Raw genomic sequence first — 21,526 nt, 5'->3', positions numbered from 1 at the left:
GGAAATATGTGACTTAAATGACAGAGAATTCAAGATTGCAGTTCTGAAAAAACTCAGTGAGATGCAAGAAACATAGAAAAGCAGTTTAATGAACTCAGAAATACAATCAAAGAAAAACATGAACAGCTTACCAAAGAGATTGAAATTTTAAAAAAGAACCAAATAGGATTTCTGGAGATGAAGAACTCAAGAGGAGAAATTAAGAATGAAATAGCCAGCTTAGGTAGTAGACTTGACCAGAAAGAAGAAAGAACCAGTCACATTGAAGATCGAAACCTGGAAATGACAGTAATGGGAAAAGGAAGAGACTGGAGACTTAAAAGAATGAAAGAAGTCTACAAGATATTTCTGACTCTATCAGAAAGAGCAATATAAGATAATGGGCAAACCAGAAGGAGAAGAACGAGAGAAGGGAACAGAGAGTATATTCAAACAAATAGTCGATGAGAACTTCCCAAACTGGTGGAAAGAACTGGATCCTCGACTCCAAGAAGCAAATAGAACACCTAATTACCTCAACCCCAACAGGCCTTCTCCAAGGCACATTATATTGAAGCTGTCAAAAATCAATGACAAAGAAAGAATCCTCAAGGCAGCCAGGGAAAAGAAGACAGTAACCTACAAAGGAAAGCCCATTAGATTATCACCAGATTTCTCAGCAGAATCTCTACAAGCCCGGAGGCAGTGGAACCAAATATTCAAACTATTGAAAGAAATTATAAGCCAAGAATAATATACCCAGCAAAGATGTCCTTTAGATATGAAGGAGGAATAAAGACCTTTCTAGACATACCGAAGCTGAGGGAATTTTCGAATACATGACATACACTACAAGAAATAATAAAGGAGGCTATTTGACTACCATCAACAGGGACAATTTGTGGCAACCAAAACATAAAAAGGGGGAGAGTAAAGGCCTGAATCGGAATATGGGAATGGAAAAAGTAGGCATGCTGAAGAAAATGGAATACTCTAAATATCAAACTTTCTTTTACATAAACTTAAGGGTAACCACTCAAAAACATCCAGAACTGAAATATATACTGTAATAAAAGAAGAAACAGAGGGAAACATCAAAGAATACCACCACACAGAAATAATAGACAACAAGAAAAAGGCAAAGAAACAATTGAGACACTGTGTTACCAGAAAACTAAAGATAGAATGACAGGAAATCCTCATTATCAATAATCACCCTAAATGTAAATGGACTGAACTCACCAATAAAAAGACACAGAGTAGAACATTGGATCAAAAAACTAAACCCAACCATATGCTTTCTCGAGACTATTCTCAGCCACAAGGACAAGCATAGACTCAGAGTGAAAGGGTGGAAATTGACACTCCAAGCAAACAGTATCCAGAGAAAATCACGTGTAGCTATACTGATATCAGATGAAACAGACTTCAGGGTGAAAAAGGTAACAAGAGACAAAGATGGACATTTCATAATGGTAAAGGGGACTATACGACAAGAAGACATAACAGTCATCAATATTTATGGCCCAATCAGGGAGCACCGAAATATACCAAGCAACTACTAACAGAACTAAAGGGAGAAATTGACCAAAACACAATTTTACTAGGGGACCTGAATACATCATTGACAGCTATGGATAGATCATCCAAACAGAAAACAAATAACAAAATAGCAGCCCTAAATGACGCATTAGATAAAATGGACATAATTGACATTTATAGAGCACTTCATCCTAAAACATCAGAGTATACATTTTTTTCTAGTGTACATGGAACATTCTCAAGGATACACCATATATTGGGACATAAAACTAACCTCAGCAAATTTAAGAATATTGAAATCATACCAAGCATATTCTCTGATCACAAGGCTTTGAAATTGTATATCAACTGCAAAAAGAAAGCAGGAAAAACCACAAACACGTGGAGATTAAACAACATATGTTAAAGAACGATCAAGTCAAAGAAGAAATTAGACGAGAGATCAAAATATACATAGAAACAAATGAGAATGAAAATACATCATATCAAAATTTTGGGGATGCAGCAAAAGCAATTTTAAGAGGGAAATTTATATCATTGCAGGCCTATCTCAAGAAACAAAAAAAACATCCCAAATAAATAACCACACATTACACCTTAAAGAACTAGAAAAAGAAGAACAAATGAAACCCAAGATCAGCAGAAGAAAGAAAATAACAAAAATCAGTACAGAACTAAATGAGATAGAGAACAAAAAGACAATAGAAAAAATTAATGTGACAAACAGCTGGTTCCTTGAAAAGATTAACAAAATTGACATCCCTTGGCTAGGCTCACTAAGATAAAAAGAGAGAAGACACTAATAAAATCAGAAATGAAAAATGAAAAGTTATCACAGATACCACAGAAATATGAAGTATCATCCAAGAATACTAGGAAAGACTATATGCCACCAAATTCAATAACCTAAAAGAAATGGACAAATTCTTAGAAACATATAGCCTTCCTTGGCTGAAGCATGCAGAACTGGAAAATCTAAACAGATCCATCACCAGTAACAAAATTGAATCAGTCATCCAAAACCTACCCAAAAGAAAAAGTCCGGGACCAAATGGCTTCACTAGTGAATTCTACCAAACCTTCAAAGAGGATCTAATACCAATCCTGCTCAAATTCTTCCAAAAAATTGAAGAGACAGTACTCCCTAACTCATTTTATGGGGCCAACATTACCCTGATAACAAAACCTGGTAAGGACAACACAAAAAAGGAAAACTACAGACCAATATCTCTGATGAATACAGATGCAAAAATCCTAAACAAAATTCTAGCAAATCGAATGCAACAATGCATTAAAAAGATTATTCATCACGACCAACTTGGTTTCATCCCAAGGGCACAAGGATGGTTCAACATCCACAAATCCATCAATGTGATACATCACATAAACAAAATAAAGGACAAAAGTCATATGAATATATCAATTGATGCAGAAAAAGTATTTGACAAGATACAACATCCATTTATGATTAAAACACTTAATAAAATAGGTATAGAAGGAAAATACCTTAACATAATAAAGGTCATATATGACAAACCCTCAGCTAATCTCATAATTAACAGTGAAAAACTGAAGCCCTTTGTTCTACATTCAGGAACATGAAAGGGCTCTCCCCTATCACCTCTGCTTTTCAACATAGTGTTGGAAGTCCACGCCAGAGCAATCAGGCAAGAGAAAAAAATTAATGGCATCCAAATTGGGAATGAAGAAGTTAAATTGTCACTCTTTGCAGATGACATGATGCTATATATAGAAAACCCTAAAGACTCCACCAAAAAGCTTTTAGAAACAATCAACGAATACAGTAAAGTTGCTGGCTCCAAAATCAAAGTACAAAAGTCCATTGCATTCCTATATACTAACAATGAAATCTCAGAAAAAAACAAAACAAAAAAAACCCCACCAATTCCTTTTGCAATTGCAGCAAAAAGAATAAAATAACTAGGTATATACTTAACCAAGGGTGTGAAGGACCTATGTGCTGAAAACTATAAGACATTTTTAAAAGAAATTAAAGAAGACACAAAGAAGTGGAAACACATTCCATGCTAATGGGTTGGAAGAATCAACATAGTTAAAATGGCCTTATTACCCAAAGAAATATACAGATTTAATGCAATCCCCCATCAAAATCTCAATGGCATTCTTTAAAGAAATAGAACAAAAAATCCTCAGATTTGTTTGGAACCACAAAAGACCCCGAATAGCCAAAGCAATCTTAAGAAAAAAGAACAATAATGGAGGTATCGCACTTCCTGACTTTGGCTTGTACTACAGGGCAACAATAATCAAAACACCATGTTACTGGCAGAAAAACAGAAATGTAGACCAATGGAATAGAATTGAGAACTCAAAAATAAAACCACATAAATATGGACAGATAATTTTTGACAAAGAAGCAAAAAACATACAATGGAGAAAAGACAGCCTCTTCAATAAATGGTGCTGGGAGAATTGGAAAGCCACATGCCAAAGAATGAAACTGGACTGCTACCTGTCACCATGTACCAAAATTAATTCAAAATGGATCAAAGACTTAAGCATAAGACCTGAAACAGTAAACCTCATAGAAGAAAATATAGGCAGTAAACCTTGGGTTCAAAGAGCATTTTATGAATTTGACTCCACAGGCAAGGGAAGTAAAAGCTAAAATAAATGAGTGGGATTATATCAAACTTAAAAGCTTCTGCACAGCAAAAGAAACCATCGACAAAATAAAGAGGCAACCAACTGAATGGGAGAAGATTTTTGCAAACAGTGCTTCCGATAAGGGGCTAATATCCAGAATATACAAGGAACTCATGCAACTCAACAACAACAAAAAAAAACCCAATTGAAAAATGGGCAGAAGTATTTTGGTTTCTATACCACATGTCAATGAAATCATATGGTTCTCTGCTTTTTCTGTCTGACTTAATTTGCTTAGCATTATAATCTCAAGATCCATCCATGTTGTCACGAATATTTCATTGTTACCTGAAGAGACATTTCTCCGAAGAGGACATACAAATGGCAAATAGAGAGATGAATAAATGCTCAACATCAATAATCATCAGAGAAATGCAAATAAAAACCACAATGAGATATCACCTCACCCCAGTCAGAATGGCTATCATCAACAAGACAAATAGCAACAAGTGTTAGAGAGGCTGTGGATAAAAAGGAACCCTCATACACTGCTGGTGGGAATGCAGACTGGTGCAGCCACTATGGAAGGCAGTGTAGAGGTTCCTCCAATAATTACGAATAATTACTGTATGACCCAGCAATCCCTCTCCTGGGTATCTACCAAAAAAATCTGGAAACATTTATCCATAAAGATACGTGTGCTCCAATGTTCATTACAGCTTTATTTAAGGTGGCCAAAACAAGGAAACGACCAAAATGTCCCTTGGTAGATGAATTGATAAAGAAATTGTGGTATAGATACACAATGGAATACTATTCAGCAGAAAGAAAAGATGAAATATGCATGACAACATGGATGGATCTTGAGATTATAATGCTAAGTGAATTAAGTCAGACAGAAAAAGCAGAGAACCATATGATTTCATTGACATGTGGTATAGAAACCAAAAACAACAAATAACAAGAGAAACAAATGAGAAACAAAAACTCATAGACACAGACAACAGTTGAGTGGTTACCAGAGGGTAAGGGGGGAGGAGGGTGGTAGATGAGGGTAAAAGGGATCAAATATCTGGTGATGGAAGGAGAACTGACTTTGGGTGGTGAACACACAATGGGATTTATAGATGATGTAATACAGAATTGTACACCTGAAATCTATGTAACTTTACTAACAATTGTCACCCCAATAAACTTTAATTTAAAAAAAAATCTGCTTTGATAGATAATTTGGCAGTTTCTTATACAACTATACATAGTCTCAGCATGCAATGCAACAACTGTGCTCCTACTGAAATGAAAATTTATGCCCATATAGGAACCTGCACATAAATGTTTTCTTTATAGAAGCTTTATCCTTAATCACCAAAAATAGAAACAACCAAGATGTTCTTCAACTGGTGTGCAGATCCTGTGAGATCTGCAGGATGAGAATTAACTAATTAGCCATTCAAAAATATGAGGAAAATCATTTCAGGCTGAAGGAAGAGCAACTATAAGACTGTAAAGTGGTAAAGGACTTGCTTGCTGTATCTGAGATACAGAGAGGGCTGACTATCCAGACCTTAATAAAAGAGATGCTGTTAAAAGAGGAGGTCAGAGTGGGAACTAGTATATCTACCCACAGCCCCTGTGAACTGGGAAAGTGTTTGGATTTTGTTCTAAAATAAATAGAAATCTGTTGAAGAGATTTAAATCAGAGGAGCGACAGTATGTGATTTATACTTTTGGAAAATCACTCTATCAATTATGTGGCGAAGGGGTCAGACTGGGGTATAAGTGGAGGAAGGGAGCTCAGTCTACAGTCACCTAGAGAAAGGACATAGAAAGCAGTAGGTACACCCAGGGTATGCTCTAGAGACAGGATTGGCAGAACTTGCTGACATGTTTGATGTGGAATGGTGCCACACAAAATGACCCATCCTAAGAGGTAGAGCCAGGATTTGAACTTGGGCTGCACTCCCAGCATTACAGTGAGGGTTAAGAATATGAACAAATGAGAAACAGAAACTCATAGACACAGACAATAGTTTAGTGGTTACCAGAGGGTAAGGGGGGTGGGGGGTGGGAGATGAGGGTAAGGGGGATCAAATATATGGTGATGGAAGGAGAACTGACTCTGGGTGGTGAACACACAATGGGATTTATAGATGTAATACAGATTGTACACCAGAAATCTATGTAATTTTACTAACAATTGTCACCCCAATAAATTAAAAAAAAAAAAAAGAATATGAACCTTGACCTAAATAACCGGAATTGTGCTTTAGTTCTGTACTAACATCTTCTATATAAAATGAGGTAATAATAGAACCTACTTATGAGGTTGGTTAGAGAAATATATCAGTTGGTATATGATTTTTCAGTCACCAATACATTTCATTGAACATAATCCTTGATTGGTTGAAGGATACTAATACTTCCCACCAAAGGAATGATACTGTACTCAAAGAGCTGAGAAAGCACATTCCTGAATTTGGCAGGATACTTTCACATCAAGTCACCAACATATCTCATTTATTTATAATGGTTCTGTAAGTGAAGCCCCCCAAAATAAATATTTTGGGTGGCAACTCTATGGGAAAATAATGATCTTAAATCAATACTTTCCAAAAAGTTATTTTAAAAACATTATGAAATCTCCTATTTCAAAGTTAGAAGATAGCAAATATGATATTTTCTTTTCACATTTCTGGAACTTAGTTCTAAACTCTACGCAATTCAGACCAATCTCAAAAATCAATTGTGTGTTAAAAGTGACTGAATGTTGAGTCAGTGTTTAAGAGGCCATATGTTATATTCATGTTAGGCACAAGTCTCATAGGGGATGTTAGCTCATTTTGCATCTTAATACTATAGGCCTTTGGCTATTTCCAAGCAATGTACATTATTTGGGTAAAGGGTGTTGAATTTAGGCAGTTGTTCACATTTTATGTGTACAACCTGTCAAACATCCAGATGTCTCTATGCAAATAGATATCTAAGAGAATTATTATGGTTTTTTTTCTGGGTATTTTGCATCATGTAGTTTCAACCTGGCAGTGTCCCAAAAGACATGCCTTCTTTCAGAATTTTTATACTCCACACTTCCTTTACCCTACAACAGCAGTTGATGACATGTCAGTCACCCTCCTTGTTCCTAGAGTTATAGTGGACTCCTGAAAGTGACATTGATTTCAAAGTAACATAAGATTTCCAGACATCTCAAGAGGCCTATGATAGCTAACATCTTATAGTTTATGGTTCTATCATGTTGCAGAGCTATGTATTTTTTAAGAGGAAAAGGCTTAAAGAATATTAACCACTGTGATTTGTAAATAAAATCTAAATAGGTAGATGTATTATTTCCCACAAGAATTATGCTCACATTAGTAAATGAAATGATTCTGGCTCTACAGTGCCTTAGATAAAATTAATACAACCAATTTTAGAGATATTAGCATTTTCTTATTATGGTGTGAGAAGTGGGAACTCAGTGTAGCCACCAATTATTATTTTTCCTCAAAAAAGTATTTTGCAAATTATCGAGTATATATATACATTCCCGTGGGCATTAGATTCTTCTTGGGGCCACTTGTGCAAGGTAGGACAATTAAATTCATGAACTCATCTTAGAAAAAGTGCTACATACCTCATTGCTGTATATAACTATGGTCACCTTCGAAGTACTCCCCTTGGGAAACTATGCACCAACTTTTCTGGAATGGCCATCAGAACTCTCGTATTACCCTCGATGTCCTGAATGTCATCAAAATGTCTTTCTTTCAATATTTCCTTTATCTTCAGGTAAAGAAAGAAGTCATTGGGGGCCAGATCAGGTGAGTAGGGAGGGTGTTCCAATAGAGTTATTTGTTTACTTGCTAAAAACTCCCTCACAGACAGTGCCGTGTGAGCTGGTGCATTGTGAAGCAAGAGCCATGAATTGTTGGTGAAAAGTTCACGTCATCTAACTTTCATGCAGCTTTTTCAGCACACCAGATAGTAAACTTGGTTAACTGTCCAGCTGGTACAAATTCATAATGAATAATCCCTCTGATATCAAAATAAGGTTAGCAAAATCATTGCAACAAGTTTGTGAACTTAATTGTCATACCTTATATACTGAGGAGTCTCAATGTGGGTGAGTATAAACATAAAGATCTTTACCCAATATCTGCCTTCCAAATGGGTGAAATGAAACCCACTTTCCCACTAGGAAGTGGCTTCCTTAATGCCAGCTTGGCCATATCCCTTACCTTAGTATTCAATGTCAGATATTAGAATACTCATTCCAGTAAGTAAAGTTCAATCTTTTTCTCTCTGTCTCTCTGTCTCTCTGTCTCTGTCTCTCTGTCTCTCTCTCTCTCTCTCTCTCCCCCTCCTTTCCTCCCCCTCTATTTCTTTCTCTCTTTTTTAACTTCAAAACACCCCTCCCCAGGTGAGACCAAACAGTGAGTAATTTACTTCTTTCCATTCCTTGGGGAAGTAAAATAGAGAGAGGAAAATGCTTAAAGAGATGTCTATGGGAGGCAGGTGGTAGCCCTCAATTTGTTTGGTGGTAACTGCTGTTGGAATTCATATCTGTGGGTCTAGTTAGATTGTTTGATGCACCAACATGTCACCGTGGTGTAAGATCATTCTCTGCAATTCTGCTGAGCTTTGCAGTCCTTGGACAGCTTTTATCTGATCTTCTGGGGACATCAGGCTGAATTCTCTGATCTACCAGGTGATCCTGACAAGTCTATAGTGGCAAAGTGTCTACTTTTCTGAGGCCAACTCTTAAAACTTCAGACACTTTCAGACCTATTGCACATCTCTTAAGAACTAGGAAGCGGGTGGCTGGCAGTTCTCCACTACCTCATCTCTCATTCGTTTTCTTTTCCATTGCTACAGTAGCCAGGGGAACTTTTCCAAGTCCCTGGAAAGCAGATATCCAACCAGAGAACAAATGCTGGTCTCCTCTTTTAGTATAAACCTTAGTCTTTAAAGCACTCCCTGAATCTCTCCTTCCTTGCCTAAGAAGCCCTCTCTGAGGGAAGAGAAAGAGCAGCTTCTCTTATCAACACTGCAATCCCCAATGTTGGCCTCCCTTTCTGTAGACTGAAGATAGCAGGAGGAGATTATGCAATAGAGTGTGTGGGGACAGAGCCCCAGAAAGTAGTTTACAGGCTCTCAGCCTCACGTGGAAGGGTGCTGGCTCGGATGGTGGATGGCCGTCGGCTGTGGCCGGTTAGCCGATTGGCCGCTGGTATAACTGCTGCGGCTACGAGGATTGTCGAAGAGCCGAGCAGAACCGAAGAGAGCAGAAGAGGAGAGCCGAGAGGGAGGAACAGAGTCGAGAGAGTGGAGGAGAGTCGTCAGTTGGTCGGTTGGCAGAGAGGTGGACGGCGGGTCACGCGTCTGGTGGGCCCAGCCTCCAGTGAGACCATAGTGGTATGACTCCCCTACCTATGGCTCCGTGGGTGTTCCTTTTCGGCCTCACCATATCCTGCGTTCTTGTGTGGGGAGCGGAAGCAGAGACCCCGCAGGCCGCCCCGCCTGAAAGATGGCGCAGCGAGAAGGCCTCCGCGCATGACAAATGGCGCAGCGAGCAGGGTCTCCCGCATGACAGGGTGGTTTTGGCAGTAGCACCTGTCGTGCAGGGCGTCCAGCGGGGTCTCTGCTCCCGCTCCCCACGTAAGAGCGCACGATATGGTGAGGCCAAAAAGGAACACCCATGGAGCCATAAGTAGGGGACTCATACCACTATATTCTCGCTGGTGGCTGGGTTGGAGAAACAGGAAACAGGAGCCACACAATTCTCAACCCTCATTGCTCCGCTTACAGGCTCAGCCACCATCTTCTTGCTAGTCCCCATTTTTTTCCTTTCTGCTAGCATAGCCACAGCAGTTATATTAGTGGCCAATGGCTCACTGGTTACAGCTGACGGCCAACTAGCCACAGCTGATGGCCATCCAATCACAGTTGATGGCCATTTACTACCTGAGCCAACACCTTTCTATGTGAGGCCGAGAGCCTGGAAACTGCTTTCTGGGGCTCTGTACCCAAAGCACCCATTCTCTGACCATCTTAGTAATAAAAGTGAGACAGTGACTGGCCTACGCAACTGTCTGAACTCAGAATGTAGGACCTTAACAGCAATTCCATAACAATGACAACACAAATTCCTGTTGCAGTAGTTAGCTTTGTAGTGACTGCTCGTTATGGATCTGGGTTGCTTGAGCCTATCTATGGCACAATATAAGGAATGTACTTAGGTGCCCAGGGCACATGGGTTGCTACATCATATCCTTTTTAGGACAAGGACTAAAAAGGACTAAAAAATTCATCAACACTATTTCCATTGTACTCTGAAATGGAGGGAAAAACAACAAAAACTATTAGGACTAATAATAGCACTATTCTCTACCTCAGTGCTAAGTGATTACATAGAAACCAAGGTGCAAATAAACACAAATACTCCTGCAGAGAAGTACACCATTTCCTGAACTTCTAAGTTTGTTTACACCATATACACAATCATTCTAAAAATATCATTTTCTCTTGTGTTTGCAGAGCTAAAGTGTGTTGCAAGGGACCAGGGCTGTCATTCCACTGCTGGTAGATTAGAAAGCTCTCATAGCCTCGAGTCTATTCTATGTATCCATCTCTGAGATGTGGAGTCAAGGTTGTTAGAATGCAGCTATGTGGGGAGAACCTGGTAAGGTGTCAGATGTCAAATAAGAAAATGCCTCCCTCTATCTTTACCTCTTAATTCATCGTTTATCTATGCCAGGTGTGTGAATTGACCCAGTCACAAAATAAAACTTTGTATATAAGTGATTGATTTCTAGAAAACACGTTTATTAAGTAACTTTTGCTTACTAAAAAGCTCAGTGTCTCAAAATATCAGGGTTTTTGTTTTATTAAGTAAACTTTTTATTTTAGAATAAATTTATAGAAAATTTCCAGAAAAAAGGGGGAAATTATACAAAGAATTCTCATATGCCGCATGTCTAGTTTCCCCTATTAACATCTTGATACATTTGTTACAATTAATGAACAAATATTGAGACATGACTCTTAACTGAAGTCTCTATGTTATTCAGATTTCCTCAATTTTTGCCTAATGTTCTTTTTCTCATCCAGGATCCATCCCATCCAGGATATCATGTTACATTTGGTCATTGTGTCTCTTTAGGCTTCTATTAGCTGTAACAATTTCTCACACTTTATTTTTGATGATCTTGACAATGTTTTTTATAAAGATTTATATTAAAATATAGCTAACATGCAATATTATATTAGTTTCAAATGCACACCATAGTTATTCAACATTTGTATGCCTAAAAAGTGATCACCATGATAAGGCCAGCAACCATCTGACACTGTACCATGCTATCACAATATTACTGACTATATTCCCTATGCTGTACATTATAACCTCAGGACTTATTTGTTTTATACCTGGAAATCTAAACTTCTTATTCCCCTTCACTCCCCCGCCCTTGGCTTTATTAAATTTTCAATTACAGTGGACATTCAGTATTATTTTATATTAATTTCAGGTGTACATCATAGTGGTTATACATTTATATAATTTAAGAAATGATCCCCCAGACTAGTCTAGTACACACCTGTTACTATACATGGTTATTACCATATTATTCACTTTATTCCCTATGCTTTACTTTACATCCCTATGACTATTTTGTAACTACCAATTTGTATGTCTTAATCCCTTAACCTTTTTCATCCTGTCCCCCAAGCCACTTCCTATCACCCCAATAAATCTAGTACACATCTGACACCATACATACTCATCACAATAGTTTTCCTTATTAGATTGTTGACTATATTCCTTATGGTATAACCTACATGACTGCTGTGAAACAACCAAATTGTACTTTTTAATCCTTCCCATTTTTTAACTGCCTTCCCAACACCCCTTCCATCTGGCAACCATCAAAATGTTCTCTTTACCTATTAGTTTGTTTCCATTTTCTTTGTTTATTTTGTTCTTAGGTTCCACATATAAGCAAAATCACACTGCATCTGTCTTTTGCTGTCTGACATACTCCACTCAGCACAATACCTTCCAGGTCCATCCATGCCACAGCAAATACAAGAACACATTTCTTTCCCCATGGCTGAGCGATATTTCATCGTATATATGTATGTACCACCTACTGTTTATCTATTCACTATCTACAGACACCAAACATCTTGGCCTCAACATCTTGGCCATTGTAAACAATGTTGCAATGAACATATGGATACACTCATCACCTCCAAGTAATGTTTTGGGTGTTTTAAGATAAATACCGAGAAGTGGGATGACTGGATCCTTCTTTGTCTCTTGTTATAGACTTTGTTTTAAAGTCTATTTGCCTGGTATAAGTATTGCTACCACAACTTTTTTTGCTGTTGTTTCCATTTTCATTAAATATCTTTTTTTCCCATGCCTTTACTTTCAATCTGTGTGTATCTCAGTCTGAAGTGAGTCTCTTGACTCAGCATATGTAAGGGTCTTGTTTTCTTACCCATTCAGTCCCCCATATCTTTTTTCTTTATTAGTTTCAGGTGCACAAGACAAAGTAATACTTAGACATTTATCATTTATATCCCTCACACTGTGTAAATCTCCCTCCCCCCATCCACTATCCCTCTGACATCACACAAAGCCATTACGTTTCCACTGTCTCTATTCCTAATGCTGTACTCTGCTTCTTTTAAGTATATACATACATACATACATACATACATACATACATATATACATATATACATATATATATATATATATATATATATATATATATATATATATACACACACACAAAATTGTAGTTGACATTCAGTATTGTTCAGCTTCAGCTTCAGGTGTACAATGCAGTGATCAGGTGTCTGCATCATCCCTGAGGTGGTCTCCCTAATGAAACAAGTGTCCATTAGATACCCGACAAAATGTTTACAACATTATTGATTACATTTCCCAAATTAACTTTCCTAACCCCGTGGCAATCTTGTGGTTACTGACTCTGCATTCTAATCCCCTCACCTTCCCTCTTATCTCCAAACCCCCTCCCATCTAGCAACCTTCAGTATTTCCTCCATGTCTCTGAAACTTTCTGATTAGTCCATTCATTTATTCTTTTCTTTAGATTCCACATATAAATGAAATCATTTGGTATTTCTCTTTCTCTGTCTGACTTAGTTCACTTAACATAATGTTCTCGAGGTCCTTCCATGTTATTGCAAATGGTAAGATTTATTTCTTCTTTATGGCTGCGTAATACTCCATTGTATAAATATACAACAGTTTCTTAATCCAGTCATCTACCGATGGGCCTTTCGGTTGTTTCCATGTCTTGGCTATTGTGTATTGTGCTGCAATAAACATAGGGGTGCAAAATTATTTTTGAACTAGAGTTTTGGATTTCTCCAGGTAGATACCTAGGAGTGGAATGCTGGTAGTTCCATTTTCAGATTTTTGAGATACCTCCATACTGTTTTCCATAGTGGCTGCACCAATCTGCAATCCCACCAACAGTGCAAAAAGGTTCCCTTTTCTCCACATCCTCGCCAGCACTTGTTGTTTGTTGATTTATTGATGATAGCCATTTTGACTGGGGTGAGGTGGTATCTCATTGTGGTTTTTATTTGCATTTCTCTGATGGTCAGTGAGGTTGAGCATTTTTTCTTATGTCTGTTTGCCATCTGTATCTCCTTTTTAGAAAAATGTCTCTTCATGTTCTCTGCCCATTTTTCAATTGGGTTGTTTGTTTTTTTGGGAGTTGAGCTGAGTGAGTTTTTTATAAATTTGTGATATTAACCCCTTATCAAATATATCATTGACAAATATCTTTTCCCATTCAGTAGGATCCATTTTTGTTTTATTGATGGTTTCCTTTGCTGTGAAAAAACTTTTAAGTTTGATGTAATCCCACATGTTTATTTTTTCTCTTACTTCCCTTGCCCGAGGGGATATATCAGTAAAAATCTTACTCCGGGTAATGTCTGTAAAGTTTCTTCCTATGTTTTCTTCTAAGAATTTTATGGTTTCAGATCTTACATTTAAGTCTTTAAGCCATTTTGAATTTATTTTTGTATGTGATGTAAGGAGCTAGTCCAGCTTCATTTTTTGGCATGTGTCTGTCTAGGTTTCCAGCACCATTTATTGAATAGACTGTCTTTACCCTACCATAAATTCTTGCTTCCATCGTCGTAGATTAAATGACAATATGGTCGTGGATTTAGTTCTGGGCTCTCTATTCTGTTCCATTGATCTATGTGTCTGTTTTTATGCCAGTACCATGCTGTTCTGATTACTGTAGCCTTGTAGTATAATTTGATGTCAGGTATCGTTATACCTCCCACTTTGTTCTTATTTCTCAAGATTGCCGAGGCTATCCAGGGTCTTTTATGGTTTCATATAAATTTTAGGATTAGATGTTCTATTTCTGTGAAAACGTCGTTGGTAGTTTGATAGGAATTGTGTTGAATATGTAGATTATTGCCTTAGGCAGTATGGACATTTTAACTATATTAATTTTTCCTATCCATGAACATGGTATGTGTTTGCATCTATTTGCATCTTCTTTAATTTCTCTCTTCAGTGTCTTATAGTTTTCTGCATACAGATCTTTTACTTCTTTGGTTAAATTTATTCCCAGGTATTTTATAGTCTGTGAAGCAATTGTAAATGGGACTGTTTTCTTAATGTCTCCTTCTGAGATTTTATTATTGGTATATGCAAATGCAACTGATTTCTGAATATTAATTTTGTATCCTGCTACTTTACTAAATTCATCTATCAGCTCTAATAGTTTCTTGGTGGAGTCTTTAGGGTTCTCTCTATATAGTATCATGTCATCTGCATATAATGACAATTTTACTTCCTCCTTACCGATTTGGATGCCTTTTATTTCTTTTTCTTGTCTGATTGCTGTGGCTAGAACTTCCAGCACTATGTTGAATAGAAGTGGAGAAAGTGGGCAACCTTGCCTTGTTCCTGATCTTAAGGGGAATGGTTTTAGCTTTTCCCCATTGAGTATGATGTTAGCTGTGGGTTTATCATATATGGCCTTTATTATGTTGAGATATGATCCCTCTATTCCCACTTTCTTAAGGGTTTTTATCATAACTGGCTGCTGGATTTTGTCAAACGCTTTTTCTGCATCTATTGATATGATCATATGATTTTTATTTTTCATTTTGTGAATGTGGTGTATCACATTAATTGATTTGCGGATATTGAACCACCCTTGCATACCAGGGATGAATCCCACTTGATCATGGTGTATGATCTTTTTACTGTATTGCTGAATTCTGTTCGCTAATATTTTGTTGAGGATTTTCGCCTCTATGTTCATTAGAGATATGGGCCTGTGGTTTTCTTTGTCAAGTCTTAGTCTGATTTTGGGATCAGGGGATTATGGCCTCGTAAAAAGTGTTTGGGAGTCTTCCCTCCTTCTGGATTTTTTGGAATAGCTTGAGGAGAATTGGTGATAATTCTTTTTTGAATGTTGTAAAATTCACCTGTAAAGCCATCTGGTCCAGGGCTTTTGTTTGTTGGGAGCTTGTTGATTACTGATTCAATTTCCCTGGTGGTGATCAGTCTATTCAGGTTTTCCGTTTCTTCTTGAGTTAGCCTTGGAAGGTTCTATGCTTCAAGAGAATTCTCCATTTCTTCCAGATTGTCTAATTTGTTGGCATATAGTTGCTCATAGTAATTTCTTAAAATTTTTTGTATTTCTCTGGTGTCTGTTGTCACGTCTCCTCTTTCATTTCTGATTTTATTAATTTGGTTCCTCTCTCTCTTTTTTTTTGATGAGTCTGGCTAAAGGTTTGTCGATTTTGTTTATCTTCTCTAAAAACCAACTCTTGGATTCATTGATCTTTTGTATTGTTTTTCTGGTTTCTATTTCATTTATTTCCATTCTGATCTTTACTATCTCCTTCCTTGTACTCACTTTGGGCTTATTTTGCTGTTCTTTTTCCAGCTCCCTTAAGTATGAAGATAAACTGTTGATTAGTGATTTTTATTGTTTCTTTAGGTAGGCCTGCAATGCTATGAATTTCCCTCTTAGGACTGCTTTCGCTGAATCCCATAGATTCTGGGTCGTTGTTTTCATTTTCGTTTGTCTCGAGATATCTTTGATTTCTTCCTTGATCTCATGATTGACCCATTCATTATTTAGTAACATGTTATTCAGCCTCCATGAATTGGTGTGTCTTCCAGTTTTCTTCCTGTAATTCATTTCTAATTTGATAGCACTGTGGTCAGAGAAGACAGTTGGTATGATTTCAATTTTCTTAAATTTATCAAGACTTGTTTTGTGGCCTAACATGTGGTCTATCTTGGAAAATGTTCCATGTGCTCTTGAGAAGAACGTGTATTCTGCAGCTTTGGGGTGAAATGCTCTGAAAATATTGATTAAATCCAAGTGGTCCAATGTGTCATTTAAGGCTATTGTTTCTATATTGATTTTTCTGTCTGGAAGACCTATCCCTTGTTTTCAGAGGTGTGTTGAAGTCCCCTACTATGATAGTGTTACTGTTGATCTCTGTCTTTATGTCAGTCAATATCTGTTTTATATATTTCGGTGCTCCTATGTTGTGTGCATAGATGTTTACTAGGGTTATGTCCTCTTGTCAGATCGATCCCTTTATTATTATGTAGTGCCCATCTTTGTCTTTTAATATAGTCTTCATTTTAAAGTCTATTTTGTCTGATATAAGTATTGCAATTTCAGTTTTTTTTTCATTTCCACTTGCATGAAATATCTTATGCCAACCCTTCACTTTCAGCCTGTGTGTGTCTTTTGATCTGAGATGAGTCTCTTGTATACAGCATATGCAAGGGTCTTGCTTTCTTATCCACTCAGTCACCCTATGTATTTTTTCTTTTTTTTAAATCTTATTTTATTAAATTTATTGGGGTGACAATTGTTAGTAAAATTACATAGATTTCAGGTGTACAATTCTGTATTACATCATCTATAAATCCCATTGTGTGTTCATCACCCAGAGTCAGTTCTCCTTCCATCACCATATATTCGATCCCCCTTACCCTCATCTCCCACCCCCCACCCCCCGCCCCCCTTACTCTCTGGCAACCACTAAACTATTGTCCTGTGTTTTTTGATTGGAGCATTTAATCCATTTACATTTAAAGTGATTATTGATAAGTACATAGTTATTGCCATTTTTTAAATTTGTAGTTAGATTGTTTTTATTTTCTTCTGTTTACAGAAGCCCTTTTAATATTCCGTGCAATACTGGCTTGGTGGTAATAAATTCCTTTAGCTTATTCTTTTCAGGGAAGCTGTCTATCTCTCCTTCAATTTTAAATGATAGTCTTGCTGGATAAAACACTCTAGGTTGTAGGCCTTTGTTTTCCATCACTTTGAGTACCTCCTGCCACTCCCTTCTGGCCTGCAATATTTCCGTAGAAAAGCCGTTTGATAGTCTTATAGGAGTTCCCTTGTATGTAACCCGCTGTCTTTCTCTTGCTTTTAGGATAGTCTCTTTGTTTTTAACCTTTTCCATTTTAACTATAACGTGTCTTGCTGTCGACCTGTTTGGGTTTATCCCGGTTGGAACTCTCTGCACTTCCTGGGCTTGTATGTCAGTTTCCTTCACCAGGTTAGGGAAGTTTTCGGACATTATTACTTCAAATGTGTTCTCAAATCCTTGCTCCCTCTCTTCCCCTTCTGGTATTCCTATGATGCACATGTCGTTATGCTTGATGTTATCCCAGAGGTCTCTTAAACCATCGTCATTGTTTTTTATTATTTTTTCTTTTTGTTGTTCCGTTTGGGTGACCTCTGCTAACTTGTCTTCTAAGTCGCTGATTCGATCCTTGCTTCATCTAGTCTGCTGGTAATTCCTTCAAGTGTGTTCTTTATTTCAGTTTTTGTATTCTTTAGTTCTAACTGGTTGCTCATTATGATTTCTCTATCCTTTATGTTGTCACTAAGCTCCTTAAGCATTCTTATCATCAGTGTTCTGAACTCTGTCTCTGATAGGTTGGTTACCTCTATTTCATTTGGTTCCAATTCTGAAGGTTTCTTCTGTTTTTTTACTTGGGACATGTTTCTTTGTTTCCCCATTCTGGCTGACTCTCTGTGTTTGCTTCGACATATTATGTAGATCCCCTAGGGTTCTTGGTTTTTGCTGGGTTATCTTATGTAGTATGTGTCCTTTGTATTTGACTTGCACCACGTCCTTCTTCTCCTGTGCATGTGCTCCAAAGGTGACTCTTGTGTTGTGTATAGTGTCCTGTTAAAGTTGATCTTTAATTGCTTTTATCTTGTGAGTAGGTAGGATTGACTCCTAGGCTGACTAGTTGTGAGACTTGGCTCTGCCCACATCAGGGTGTTCTGCTGCGTGAGGGTTGACTGCTCAAATGAGGATTGGCCCCTATGGCCTCTTGTGCCTGTAGAGAATTCCCTCTGGGTGTGTCACTTGTAGGTCAAACCCAGTAGTACTCTGGTTTGGTCTGGGGTTGGCCTCTGGGTGTGTTGAATCTTGTGCCTCTTGAGCTGGGCCCTGGTGTAGGGCAATTTCAGAACAAAGCAAATCACCACACACCACCATCACCACCACAATAACAACAACAAAGAAAAAAACAAACACATTCACATGTGGAAACAACCGATAACCCATACTCAACACAGGCAAAAATATCAAAAAATACAAAAACAAAACAAAAGGAAAAAAGCAGTGCCAGTCTTGTCTTAAACCCATCAAGCAATCTCCAGGTTGTCCTCTGCTGTACCAAAGAGTCCTCTGCGTCTTGTGCAGGCAGAGCCGGTCACCTGGTGCCCAGAGTGACCCTGGGACTGCAGTTTTAGATGAGTGGGTGTATGGGGTCTCGATGGTAGTTTCTACAAAGTCAGTGCGGTTTCTGCTCTTTCCTGCACATATACATACAGAGAGTAACAAAACCAGCCCTGTGCCCAGTTCTGAGTCTTACGGCACTTCTTGTGTGTGTGTGTGTGTGTGTGTGTGTGTGTGTGTGTGTGTGTGTGGCGGGCGTGAGATTTCTGAGCTACTGAAAGCCCAAAGCTGTATCTGCCACTTACTGCTGATCCCTGGGAGTGTGTCCGCTGTTGTAATTGCCCTGCCCTAGGCAGGCCAGAAAGGGTGGGGGCTGGAAATGGGAGGGGGGGTCTTCCCTCTCCCAGCCCAGAAGTGTCACACTCTTCCCAGCCTCTTCCCTGGGTCAGAGCTGTGCTGCACACCGGGTCTTCCCAGATCCTGAGCACTATGGCTCCTCTGTAATCTGACACTACTCTTCAGTGCAGGGGCCAGCTTAAGTATCTGGAAGGGCAAGGGTAGGATTGGGAGAGTGGGGGGAGGGGCCCAGGTATGGAGTTGATGTCCTTTGTCTGACCTAGGGTCCACCTGGAAGTCTCAGCTGAGGTTACTGCCTCAAATGCGGGATATCCTACTTTCTCGGCAGGAGAGATCAGCTGTGGGACGCAGGGAAAGAGCCCACCTCCTTGCTCTTGTGGTCTCTGTTCTGTCCTGGGACCCCCTGCGTTTCCACAGCCGATCTGCATCTCCACTCTGCTCCCTTTCCTCTTCCCCTGCTCGCCCACTGTACCCACTTTCAAGTAATCTTGTACGAGTCTCTTAGCTGTTCTGTGTGATGAGCAGAGAGTCCTTTGGTGTGTTATAGATGTTCAATTTGTGGTAAGTTCCAGAGGAGAACTCAAGAAGACCACCTCCCTGCTGAAATTCCTATGATGTCACTCCCTCTAGTAATTGTTTTTGGTGTCTTAGATGTCAGAAAATTTCAAAGACTGATTAAAATATAGCAATAATACAAAGTATTCCTAGGCTCCGCCCTGCCCAAGGCAAGTAATGGCAGGAAGAAGGGACTGAATGAATCTAGGACAATACACGTAACAGATGCAGCAAAAAAGAGAATGAAAGCAGCAGTAAGGAGAATAGAGCCCCCTAATACGGTATTTTTGAAACTAGACTGTATCTGAGTACTTATCTGTACACCGCAGAAGTTTTAGGTCTTCTAGTGGTTGAGTGGAGTATGTAGGACCTTTGTTTTTTTCTTCTGTGTGTCTGGGTGCACTCGTGCAGGGCTTGACTCGAGAGTGGTGAATCCAGGAGTCAAATTCTGGGTCTTTTACTGCTGTGGAAGTAGAAAGAATCATGGTGTAGGGTCCTTTCCACACTGGATTTAGTGTTGGAGATAGAGAAGGAAGAGACTTGATAAGAACTTCATCTCCTGGGCTAAATAGGGGTTTTTCAATCTGCTCGAAGTTGAGCTTCACTTCTGATAATTGTTGGATGGCTTGCTGAAACTGTGCTAAAGAAGTTACATGTTGGGTTAGTTCTATAGTCTCATGATCAGTTAGGAGGTCATTGGTTAAGAAAGGTCTACCACACAACATTTCAAAAGGGCTTAGGGCACACTTAGTTGGAGTATTTCGAATATGGAGTAGGGCTATGGGGAGTAAAGCTGTCCAATTTTGGCTGTTTTTTTGTGATAATTTCTAAGATGTCTTTTAATAATGTCATTGGTCTTTCCTACCTTGCCTGAGGATTGTGGCCTCCAAGCACAACGGAGGTGATAGTCTATTCCCAGGGCTTTGGATACACCCTCGGTGACTGAAGATTTGAAAGAAGGCCCATTGTCGCTTTGAAGAGACTTGGGGAGGCCAAATCTAGTTATAATTTCTATAATTAGGATCTTAACTACTTCTATTGCCTTTTCTGTTCTACAAGAAAAGGCTTCAACCCAATGGGTGAAGGTGTCCATCCATACTGGGAGATACGTGTATCCTTTGGCCTTGGGCCTATGGGTGAAATCTAATTGCCCATCCTCCCCTGGTCATTTGCCTTGTCTTTGCACCCCTATGGGTGTCTGAGGATGTTTTAGAGGGTTATTCTTATGGCAGACTTCACAAGATGTGAGAATATCTTTTATAGTCTTTTGAAGGCCTTTTCCTGTGAACATTTTTTGAGCCATTTGTAAAGTGTTGTCCTTTCTCAAGTGGAAGGTTTGGTGGAGAGTTTTTAGAACTTTCCATTGTTTGGCAGCTGGGAGGTATAAACAACCATTCTCCCCTTGCAACCAACCTGTGGGTTGGGCGGTGTAGCCCCTTTTCTTAGCCCATTCTGTTCTTTTTGAGTATATTGGGGCTTAATGTGGGTTATGAGCCCATCCCAAATTAGAGGAGTTAGTGTAGGGTTGAGACTTAGTTTGGCAGCGTTTGTAGCTCTTTGGTCTGTTCATCTGTTGCCTTCAGAAATCTCATCACTTCCCTTTTGGTGTCCCTTGCAGTGTATAACTGCTATTGCTTTAGGAAAAAGTACTGCCCGTGGTAGTCGGTTCATGTCCTGGTGATATTTGACAGGAGACCCATTGTTCAGTTAGGAAGCTTCT

Source organism: Rhinolophus sinicus, linkage group LG14 (assembly GCF_036562045.2).
Source record: "Rhinolophus sinicus isolate RSC01 linkage group LG14, ASM3656204v1, whole genome shotgun sequence".
Lineage (NCBI taxonomy): Eukaryota > Metazoa > Chordata > Mammalia > Chiroptera > Rhinolophidae > Rhinolophus > Rhinolophus sinicus.
This window is presented reverse-complemented; position numbering follows the sequence as displayed.